The following is a 12,021-nucleotide window of genomic DNA, read 5'->3' as shown; positions in this document are numbered from 1 at the left end:
CCCTGAAAATCTCATGGACAGAGGAGTGTGATGGGCTGCAGTCCATTAGGGTCTCAAAGAGTCAGACACAACTGACCACACACAAGCAAACAGGACAAAATGTTAACATCTGTCATTCAAGTCGGAGAGGATGCAGGTGACTGCTCATCTTTGTGCTTTCCTCTTTTACATATCCTGGGCTCCTCCTCCAGACACGTGCCAAATATAATTCCGAAAATGGTTTGAAAATCATTCCATCAGTTAGGGTGTCTTTTTACATACACTTGACCAAGCCTACTCTTCATCAGATGAAGAGATTTTACAAGCAAAGCCAGATTCATTTCTCAAAAGAGAAAGTCTAGTTTGGGGGATTTACTAGGTTTGTTTGCTTGTTTTGTTGGAAATATCATAACTCAAAGTATCTGGAGATTGGGAATAAAGAAGCTGGACCTCTTCAAATTCACAGAACCCTAGCTTGTTCACACGTGGCTGACCATCAGCTGCTCTTCTTGGGTCCATTCAGAGTGAGGAAGATGAGTCTTCAATAAAACAAAAACTTGCCTGAACCTCCAAACTGGAGACAGCTTTAAAAAAAAAAGATCTGTGCTTCCCACCCAATGTCTGCAGGTTGATGGCTGCTAAATGGAAATATAAGGAAGGGCCACACAAAATCAAGGGCATCATCAAGGTCTGGACTGGGATTAGAGAACGGTGACTGATGTGATATATATATGTCCTACCTTTATGAGAAAGACCCAAGGAATGACAGAATTCCAAAGACAAAGCAAACTGTCCATCCAAATGGAAGCTATGTGAAGGAAAAAAGTTTAAGAAGATCAAAGTCAGTGACATTATTTGCTTTCAATAGTAACAATAATATCCATGACAAGAGACCTTGTGTTTTCCAAAATATAAGACTTAGAACAATGGCCTATGATTAATTTATTCAAAGGAAAGGATGGCTGAGGGTGCCGCGATGAGTTGGGTGAATTCTTTCTGAAACCAGACCTGATTGTTAGGCCTGATATTGTTAACCTGTTCCCTAAGAATCATGGGGTCAAAGTGCAGGTTTTCTTACTGACAATTGACCAGGTTTCTAAAAATGTTGTACAAAGGCCATTAAGTACAGAAAGGAAACATAATTGTTGACTTTAAATATGCAGGTAAAAGTCACAGTAAATAACAATAATTTGCTTGGATTATTGTTCCATACGGCATTTCACAGAAATCCAGCATACAATTTGCAAGAAAGTGCAGGCAAATTAATTGTATACTTTCACCTTTTCTTCTCAACTCACATATGAGAAGAATAACATTTTACCCCATGCAGAGAAGCCCCATACACGGCATACAGTTTTGAAAAGAACCTAATCAATAGTATCAACTGAACCCAAGATTAGATTAAATGGCAGACAGAGGCAAACAGCCTATAACCATTAAGAATCATCATTCCCATGGCTTTCAACCTCCTGTGCCTTGACGGCAGGCAACAGGGCAGTATGGTTTATCATGCAGAGACTGAATCTGATACAAAGTGCCACCCTCAGGCTGAGGGCTGATGCAGGTAATGGTTTGTGAAATGCCTCCAAAGGCTAAGAGTCTGACGCCGCCAGCTTCCAAAATCCTCCAATGCTGCCCACCAAGCAAGCCTTACCTGGGTGTCTGCCCAGGGGCAAGTAGACACAGCCTTCAACTCAGAGCAGGACGTTGGTTCAAGATCAGACTCCAGGGTTTACTACTTGTGCCACTATGGAAAAGCTACCTAACTTTACTGATCCTCTCGACACTCCGTGGAATGGGTCTCCTAACAGACTCGACCTCGGAAGGCAGTTGTGAGCACAAGGCATGTAAGTCAGCCAGGCTCTGTGTCTACTGTTAACTCATCAGGGAGCTAGCTGGGTGTGTCCAAATCGTGATCACACAGCCACCGCAACAGCTTCCCTTTATGGAGTAAACACCATGCCAGAAACAAATGTCCCTTTCACGTGCCAGGATCCTGAAACCCAAGGTAGAAAATCCCCACAACCCCATATTACAGCTGGGGAATCTGAAGCTAAGAGTAACCTGCTCACTCACCCAGCTGGTCCAAGTTGATGCTAAAAAGGAAACCAGGTTTACCTGAGGCCAAAGCTATCCCCTAAACCAGTGTTTCACCTCCCTGGTTGTACATATGAGTCACTGGGAGAACTTGCAAAATTCTCACACCTAGACCACCCTCTGGGATCTAGGCTCTAGGTATTAGCATTTCGAAAGTTCCAGGTACAGTCATGCTTAAGAACAACTGTTCTAGTCACTATCTAACGCCAGGAGTGTGGTTCTTCTCCAATGTGTTAGTTTCTTCCTGCTACTATAGCAAATTACCATCGAATAGGGATTAACAATGTACACATTTATAGTCTTACAGTTCTGCAGGTCATAAGTCCAAAATGAGTCACCAGGATAAAACCAGGAAGCTTGGAAGGTCTGTGTTCTTCCATAGGCCACAGGAAAATATCTGCTTCCTTGCTTGTCTATTCTAGCTTCTAGAGGCTGCCTGCATTCCTGGGCATGTGGTTCCATCTCTCATTTTCAAAGTCAGGTACACTGGACAGGCCCTTCTCCCTCTACCATCCCTTTTTTCTATACCTTCAATCTCCCGCTTCAACTTTTAAGGATACTATAAGGAGAAAAGGAGAGAAGCTAAAGGCAAAAAAGAGAAGGGAAAATATAAGCCTCTGAATGCAGAGTTCCAAAGAATAGCAAGGAGATACAAGAAAGCCTTCTTCAGTGATCAATGCAAAGAAATAGAGGAAAACAATAGAATGGGAAAGACTGGAGATCTCTTCAAGAAAATTATAGATACCAAGGGAACATTTCAGGCAAAGATGGGAAAAATAAAAAACAGAAATGGTATGGACTTAACAGAAACAGAAGATATTAAGAAGAGGTGACAAGAATACAGAGAAAAACTATACAAAAAAGATCTTCATGACCCAGATAATCACGACAGTGTGATCATTCACCTAGAGCTAGACATCCTGGAATGAGAAGTCAAGTGGGCCTTAGGAAGCATCACTATGAACAAAGTCAGTGGTAGTGATGGAATTCCAGTTAACAAATCCTAAAAGACGATGGTATTAAAGTGCTGCACTCAGTATGTTGGCTAATTTGGAAGACTCAGCAGTGGCTAGTGGACTGGAAAAGGTCAGTTTTCATTCTAATCCCAAGGAAAGACAATGCCAAAGAATGTTCAAAGTACGACACAAAGGCACTTATCTCATACGCTAGCAAAGTAATGCTCAAAATTCTCCAAGCTAGGCTTCAACAATATGTGAACCATGAACTTCCAGATATTCAAGTTGGATTTAGAAAAGGCAGAGGAACCAGAGATCAATTGCCAACATCTGTTGGATCACTGAGAAAGCAAGAGAGTTCCAGAAAAACATCTATTTTTGCTTTACTGACTACACCAAAGCCTTTGACTGTGTGGATCACAATAAACTGTGGAAAATTCTTTAAAATATGGCAATACCAGACCACCTGACCTGCTTCCTGAGAAATCTGTATGCAGGTCAAGAAGCAACAGTTAGAATTGGACATGGAACAACAGACTGGTTCCAAATCGGGAAAGGAGTACATCAAGGCTGTACATTGTCACCATGCTTATTTAACTTATATGCAGAGTACATCATGAGAAACGCTGAGCTGGATGAAGCACAAGCTGGAATCAAGATTGCCGGGAGAAATATCAATAACCTCAGATATACAGATGACACCACCCTTATGGCAGAAAGTGAAGAGGAACTAAAAAGCCTCTTGATGAAAGTGAAAGAGGAGAGTGAAAAAGTTGGCTTAAAAGCTCAACATTCATAAAACTAAGATCATGGTACCCAGTCCCATCACTTTATGGCAAATAGATGGGGAAACAACAGAAAGGTGAGAGAATTTATTTGGGGGGGCTCCAAAATCACTGCAGATGGTGGCAGCAGCCATGAAATTAAAAGAGGCTTGCTCTTTGGAAGAAAAGCTATGACCAACCTAGACAACATATTAAAAAGCAGAGACATTACTTTGCTGACAAAATTCCATCTAGTCAAAGCTATATTTTTTCTAGTAGTCATGTATGGATGTGAGAGTTGGACCATAGAGAAAGCTGAGGGCCTAAGAATTGATGCTTTTGAACTGTGGTGTTGGAGAAGACTCTTGGGAGTCCCTTGGACTACAAGGAGAACCAACCAGTCCATCCTAAGGGATATCAGTCCTGGGTGTTCATTGGAAGGACTGATGCTGAAGCTGAAACTCCAATACTTTGGCCAACTGATGTGAAGAACTGACTAATTAGAAAAGACCCTGATGCTGGGAAAGATTGAAGGCGGGAGGAGAAGGGGATGACAGAGGATGAGATGGTTGGATGGCATCACCTACTCTATGGACATGAGTTTGAGTAAACTCCGGGAGTTGGTGATGGACAGGGAAGCCTGGCGTGCTGCAGTCCATGGGATCACAAAGAGATGGACACAACTGAGCGAGTGAACTGAACTGACAATGACCCTGCGTCCACTGTGATAATCCTGGATAATCTTCCACATGCAAGGTCAGGTGATTAGCAATTTTAATCTCATCTATAAATCTAGTTCCCCTTTGCCATATAATGTATTCCCAGGCTCTAGGGATCCAGAAGCAGGTATCTTCAGGCGGCATTACACTGCCTACCACACCTGAAAATTTTACCTCTAGGCCGGAATCATGGATAAAGGAGTACATTCTAAAGATGACCTGAAATGTGGTCTTGGTATATCAGCCTCTTGCTCACTTAATAGTTTTAAGGGGAATATCTTATTTGACTTAGGTACCAAGAGTAACAGTCCAGGGGCTTCCCTGGTGGTTCAGTGGTAAAGGAGGCGCCTGAGTGCAGGAGACGTGAGTTTGATCCCTGGGTCGGGAAGATCCCTAGAGAGAGAAGTGGCAACCCATTCTGGTATTCTTGCCTGGGAAATCCCATGGACAGAGGAGCCTGGCGGGCTACACAGTCCGTGGGGTCACAAAGAGTCGGGACACAAGTTAGTGACTGAACCACCACAACACAGTGGCTGAAGCACAAAAGGTGCTCAAGAGACATCTCTGGAAGAAAGAAACGAAAGGATCTCACATTTCTCCCGCCACAGCATTTTATATCAGATATCCTATCAAGTTTAATTAGGAAAGAGATAACCAGAATGGCTTCTAATTGGATATTCACATGAACAATTTCTGCTGGATTCTAAATACAGCCACTCCACTCTGCTCCTGCAGTAGAAACTGTATGGCACCCACTCTCAGCACACGGAACCCTGCGTGGAACTGTAGAAGAACCTGGGGATAATACGCCCTCAAACTTGAATCTTCTTTGCCAGTGGTCACCACAGGAACAAACCGCTTTCAGGAGGGTGTTTTTCATTGGGTTTGTGTATTGGGTTGTTTTGTTGAGGAGGTGGGGAGAAATAAGGGACACTTACTTAAAAAAAAAAAAAAGAAAGAAATCATGATTCTAATCCTTAAAATGACTAAAATAGTTTCATCCTTTCATAACCTGTCATCACGCATGTTTCTCTAAAATTAAACACATATGGCTCAAGCCAGAGTTACATTATGCACCATATTATGTAATTATCTTTTCAATTTATTACTCCTCAAAATAGAAAAAGATTAGCCCGTGTTTCTTAAGTCTGAGTAAACATATGGCCTGAAGATTGTAAATGACATCCTATCTTTAAAAGAGTTTCCAAGACTAAACAACACACAATGCTCTGTCCGCAAAGGCCATATGTGATAGCAGGGTTGTAAGATATGGAAGATATGTGTGTGTGTACATATATATATGTATATATATACATTTTCTTGCTTTCTGCCATGTCTTTGATGTCGTGAAATATTCCTGCCAGCAGATCATAAATAGCAAAAAAAGAGACCAAAAATATCTCCATTTCAGTATGTCCCATTAGCATCAATTAACTTGGGTCCTGTTTAATCCTTAAGGAGAAGGTCACCAGTCATCTAGGTGTTCATACAAGAATTATCGGTCTCTGTGCACTCCTGGAGCTTTGAGCCCGCTTCCCTGATAGCCTGGATGCATCCATTCTCATGTTACCTGGTGATTTAAGATCTCTGTTGAGACCCTCTGCTTGATCACTGTCCTCTTCTTCCTGGTCAGAAAAGGAAATACTCAAGCAGGGGTGCTCACAGCTGCCAACAACCGCCTTCCGACAGCTACAATCAACGGATTCCAGAGGCTCCCAGTGCCATGCAGCAGAGCTCAGGGTCTGACAATGGCTTGATTATCAAAACCTTTCTTCAGGGGAGTTGGCGACTTGAAGACTTTTGATTTGCAACAGGCAGAAATTTCTACATAGGGCTGCCAAGCAGAAAGGAAGTATTCTGGAGACAATTCATACTCAAATCAATTTAACTGTTTACCCCATGTTGAGCGATATCAGAAATGTAATGGTATGAGAGGGTTTCTGATGCCTTTATATCCCCCTTAACTGAAAAGGATGGTTTATTTATATATATATATATTTTTTTTTTTTTAAAGTAATAATCCAGCAAGTTGAAGACCAGCTAATCAGGCTTTCACAGAACTGTCACCATATGTGCATTCACAAGGGTTTTACATAAACATTTTGCTATGAATGTCCAGCAAGAAATTGTGGATTTGAGAAGACTTTTCCTCAAGAAAATATAATTTCCTGTGGATTGATACCAACAGCTGGCAATGGTGTTGCAAAGTAAATTTAAAGTATATAGCATCTGATATTTTATTGACTAATGAGGAACCTTTTCGGTAAGACTTTAAAACAGTTCAAGGATGTTTTACTCTGCCATGATGTAACAGCTACTCATTTTCAAATCATAAAGGCAATTCTTTTTATTTGCTCTAAATGGGTAACCAAAGACAGGGAGACCAGTTCTTATCCTCTCATAATCACTGCACAGTAGAACATACAGAAACTCGGTTTCTAATATCTATGATAAGACTGCTACTGCTAAGCCACTTCAGTCGTGTCCTTCTCTGTGCGACCCCATAGACAGCAGCCCACCAGGCTCCCCCGTCCCTGGGATTCTCCAGGCAAGAACAGTGGAGTAGGTTGTCATTTCCTTCTCCGATGCAGGAAAGTGAAAAGTGAAAGTGAAGTCGCTCAGTCGTGTCCGACTCTTAGCGACCCCATGGACTGCAGCCCACCAGGCTCCTCCATCCATGGAATTTTCCAGGAAAGAATACTGGAGTAGGGTGCCATTGCCTTCTCCATGATAAGACTACAGCCAACTAAAAATAAACCACACATTTGGCTACAAAAGGATGTATCTCAGAGGCAGAATCACTGAACAAATCTTTCAGGCTCCATTCCATGTTGACTAAATCTTTGAAACCAGAAGTGCCATGTTTACATTATCTGGCACCTTCTCATTTAATACAGATTGACACTGATATTCCCCAGAGAAATGGGTGATAGTTCAATCAGGAAGAAATATGTCATATTTATATATACATATTATATATGTAAGATTAATATAAATGGGAGGCTTTTCTTGTGAGTGGGTTCTCATCACAGGGCCTTTGCGCTTGCTGCTCTCCTCCTGAAATGCCCTTCCCCTAAGCTTCTGCATGGCCCCCTCAGGTCTCACTGTCCTTTTCTTCCTTAATGTAAAAATCATACACCCTTCACTCACACACCCCATTCCATTTCCTGCCCCGGAATTACTTTCTCTCTATCACTTACCACCATGAAACATACACTTAATTTGGTTTCTGTCTTCTCTACTAGGATGAAAGCACCCTAAGACCAGGGAATGATTCTGTCCACAGCTGTATACCCAACATGTGAGACAGGACCTGGAATGTAACTGACACTGATAAATTTACTGAGGGAACAAAGTAACAAGCGAATGAATGAATGAATGAATGTGCCAATACAACAGCCTAAATGTTGCCTTCAGCAGGCACTAGGCCAAGAAGCACATTAATCTATAGTAGTACAATTATACTGAGGCTCGTCTATCATTCCAATGAAAAGGGGCTGAGTCTGAGCTGCTGCTGCTGCTAAGTCACTTCAGCCGTGTCCGACTCTGTGCGACCCCATAGACAGCAGCCCACCAGGCTCCCCCGTTCCTGGGATTCTCCAGGCAAGAACACTGGAGTGGGTTGCCATTTCCTTTGCATGAAAGTGAAAAGTGAAAGTGAAGTTGCTCAGTCCTGTCTGACTCTTCCTGACCCCATGGACTGCAGCCCACCAGGCTCCTCCGTCCATGGGATTTTCCAAGCAAGAGCACTGGAGTGGGGTGCCATTGCCTTCTCTGAAGTCTGAGCTAATTCCCTTTAAAAAAAAAAAAAAAGCAGGGGGAGGGGGTGATTTCAGGCTAATATGAAACAAGTATAAGGAAAAACTAAAACAAAAACCTTGAAAAAACAATATGATCTAGCAGTTAGGTACCATAACTCTGGGGTCAGACTGCCTGGGTTCAAGTGTCAGTTTCTCTGGTAAAAAACTATGTATTTTCAGTAAGAAATCTCACCTTTCTAGGCCTTGGTTCCCATGGCTATAAAAGATGGTCAGTTATAGGGCTTCACCACTCAAGAGTTTTAGTGACAATACAATTAGGGACTTAAAGTAAGCACCATGTCAGGCACATAATAATGCTAATTATTCCTGTAAGTTATTTTCCATTTCAAAAATTCAAATAATTTAGAGTCTTGAAAGGAGATCTGGAGATACTGTTGATACTTTTTTCCTATTTCACTTTCCACAATTTTTTTTAAGTGAAAAGTTTGTTTCTCTGAGATACTTACAGATTTATAAATTTTAGAGTAGATTATTATTTTTACGTTTCAAAATTTTTTTCCATTTCAAGAAAGTACAATATGCTTCCTGCTGTAACTTCTTTCTTCCCCCTGATGTTACTTTACTCATTAGAGGCATAGCCTTCTTCACTCAACCAAAGATGCATCTTTATTGTTGGGTACCCCAAAATTAATTTGTGTTCATAAAACTGCCCATACACTAACTCAACGTTCTGCATATATGCCCAGAAGAATTATCAAATAAATGCCCAAACCTGCTGTAACACATTTTACAACATTTCTCCAAATGCAGACATTGATGCTTCTTGAGTCTTTGAGGAATGCATCATGGGAAAAATTCAGGACTTCAACTAGAGTCTGCTTCATTCCTCGAAACCTGACTTTTCTAAAACTGAACTACACATCGCTGCCCTCTGCAAAAAAAAAAAAAGCAATAAATGTATTTTTCTCAGAACAAACATCTTTTTCTCAAGAAAGGCTGGTTCTCTGTCTATTTTTCTCACCCACTGCTGCTGTTGAAAGTCAACTGAGGGATACTAATCCTTACCATGTGCAGCTTCACATGATTAACAGGCAGGATGACCAGCCTTTTACTCCAAGAGATGCAGGATTGAGGGCATGTCTTAGAGGCTCTATGGTTTGATGCATAGAAGATGTAGTAGAAGTGATGTGTTACTGGACAGATACCACATGATGCAAAATAATTCTTTAAATTCACATAGACTAAGTACAAGTGCTTACATTTTGACACAACACAATGTACAGGATTTCTACAAATTTGTAACTCCTTGCCCCATTTACTTATAGTTTATGAATCTACTCCGGGTCGCCCTGCAGAGGAGACAGATCCGTCCAGGAATTACAGGAGAGACTGAATGACCTTTTTACAATATTTTCTGATTGCCTGATATCGACATGTGGCAGGCAAAGCCTCTTACAGAGAATGACCCAAGGAAAAAAGCATGGGTTCGTGGCTCCTCCGATGAGGAAGACCAAACGAGCACCAGCTTGTGAGTGAGGGAAACCTCAGTTCTGATTCTGCCTCGCCACTCACAGTTGTGATCCAGGGCAAGTCACTCAATCTCTTTTGATTTGTCATGGATAATCTGAGGGAGGGAAGAACAGGGGTCGAAATATCCATCTCATTGATTAAGAGTAGGATCACATTCATCAGAATGCCCAACACTGTGACTGATATATAAAGCTGCAAACTCTCAAAACTGACCATGAATGTTCTTATTCCTATAGAAAGTGGAAGTGCTTCAATACAGAGCAGTCAGTCTCTTGCCCTAATGGCGCCTGTCTCCTCCTATCATCTTTGAAACAACCTGTGGTGCCTGGAGTAACAGTTCTTGTCCTGCTTGGCAATCACTTCAAAATGGTTTGAGAATGGAGGGGCAGGCAGTGTGGCTAGCAGGGTATGGAGCTGTCCAGACTTGACCCTTGCACCTGGGCACCCTTATTTAATGTCCCAAAGTATCAAACGCCTTGCCTGAAATTCCATGAGGGTTCTAAATAACTACCTCCCAAACTATCTTTTGCAATAATGTCACAAGATCTACACAGTCAGGGTAAAGGCAGATTTATAGGGCTAAAATGTCTGTCATACTTCCCACTCTGATCATAGGGACACCAATGCTTTGTCTGTCGTGTTCTTAATGCAATGACCATGTTAAGGGGGTAAAACAAGATGCCGCTAGAGTCAAAGTGAGCCTAGACCAAGGACTGAAAGATAAGGCAAAAGGTAATCACAGATGGAGCACAAGAAAGCCCAGCTACCCCAAAAGTGAACGTTAACCAAGACAGATGTCATTCTGAATACTTAAAAATAATGCAACCGAATCTTCTCTTTGAGTAAAGAATAGAAGAAATGACACAGGAATAAAAGGTGGGTCTCACACAGGGGGTTGTGATCCCAAGTGAGACTGGGCTCCCTCCTTTGTATCTTGTGAACACTGTACATCAACCCCACCCCTCCTCCACCTTCAGATTCAGCACCTGGACACCATGACAACCAACTCACAGCATACACAAATTTTAAAAGAGAAAGAAAATGGAGAATAAACACATTTTGGGTTAAATATGTTTGACTAATTAAAAATATTGTCCTGCTTAATATAGGCAAACTGACTGGAGAATTAATGTGCCACCTGTCCACACATTTAGTAAGAGTAAAAACTTAAGACAGAAATTTCAATAGGTGCTTTGTCTCCTGATGGATAGGAAAGGCTGCCCAAATTCATATCCAGGGCTCCTTTCCTTTGAAAACACAGAGAAAGGGAGAGAGGAGGGAAGAAGTAAACTAGCTATTCAGCTAGTTAAAACACCCCCCACCCCCCTCCCCCCCGACACCACACATACCCTAAATATCCAACCAATAAGGAACTGGCTAAAAATAATGGCAATACACCCATATAAGATAATGCTGGGGGCTGCCACTAAAATGTAAAGTCACACATCTGTATTAAGGATATAGCAAGAGGTCCACTCTATATATACTACACCTTTACTATTTGTTTAATTTGTCTTCTCATCCCTCAATGGATTTTATCCCCCTCAACAATTTTTAATGAAAATAAAACTTCAACTTTTTCAGAAAAGTTAAGACAGACAATTCATGTAACAGTCATATACCAACTCCAAGATGCTACATATTAACAATATCCTCAGCTTGGTTTGCCATACATCTTTAGTCATCTATTGTATCTTAGATATCAGAGTAAGCTCCATGATATATTCTAAAGGGAAAAGATCAACTACTAAAGCACAGGCACAATACTATCTCACTTTTGAAAATATATATGGGTGTGTGCACTCACATGCCTAGAAAAAACAATGGAAGGAAATACCACAAAATGTTACTATTAACAATCTACTTTTTTTCTCATTGCCTACCACACATGCACACATTTATGTTCTCTTCTCTTCCTCTCCCCACCCCACTTTTTTTTGACCAACATTTATTCCTTGTAAAATAAATAGGTATGTAATTAGAGTAAAGAAACGGATGAGAAGAGGGCAAACAGCTAGGAATGAGGCAGCGCAGAAAGGAAATACTCAAAGTCGTGACCATATCCCTCCATCAACAGCGGTAGCTCTGTGAAAAGCTAAGTGCCCGACTCCCAAATGGAAATGCTGACCAAGAAGGCCAAAGAAAGTCAACAGAGAAGGAACCCAACTGCCATTCCTGATGACCATCCAAGTCTTTTCATAAGCAGACTAGCTAC

General features: G+C 41.5%; 1 protein-coding gene across 36 annotated transcripts in view; it reads right to left on the bottom strand.

The window, feature by feature from the left end:
• FOXP1 (forkhead box P1) overlaps positions 1-12,021 on the bottom strand; it is a 721,956-nt gene that overhangs the window by 437,992 nt on the left and 271,943 nt on the right. For 2 of the 36 annotated variants that reach the window (XM_086366764.1, XM_086366752.1), the window contains exon 4: positions 720-787. The exons of the other annotated variants lie outside the window; for them this stretch is intronic. The gene's annotated coding sequence lies outside the window, so the exon portion shown is untranslated. The remainder of the gene's footprint in view (positions 1-719; positions 788-12,021) is intronic. 36 annotated transcript variants of the gene reach the window in all.

This window comes from Bos grunniens, chromosome 22 (genome assembly GCF_055505025.1).
Source record: "Bos grunniens cultivar Pamir isolate PY7600 chromosome 22, Bosgru_T2T1.0, whole genome shotgun sequence".
NCBI classification, from domain to species: Eukaryota; Metazoa; Chordata; class Mammalia; order Artiodactyla; family Bovidae; genus Bos; species Bos grunniens.
The sequence above is the reverse complement of the archived record's forward strand: the minus strand, read 5'-3'. Positions and strand labels throughout refer to the sequence as shown.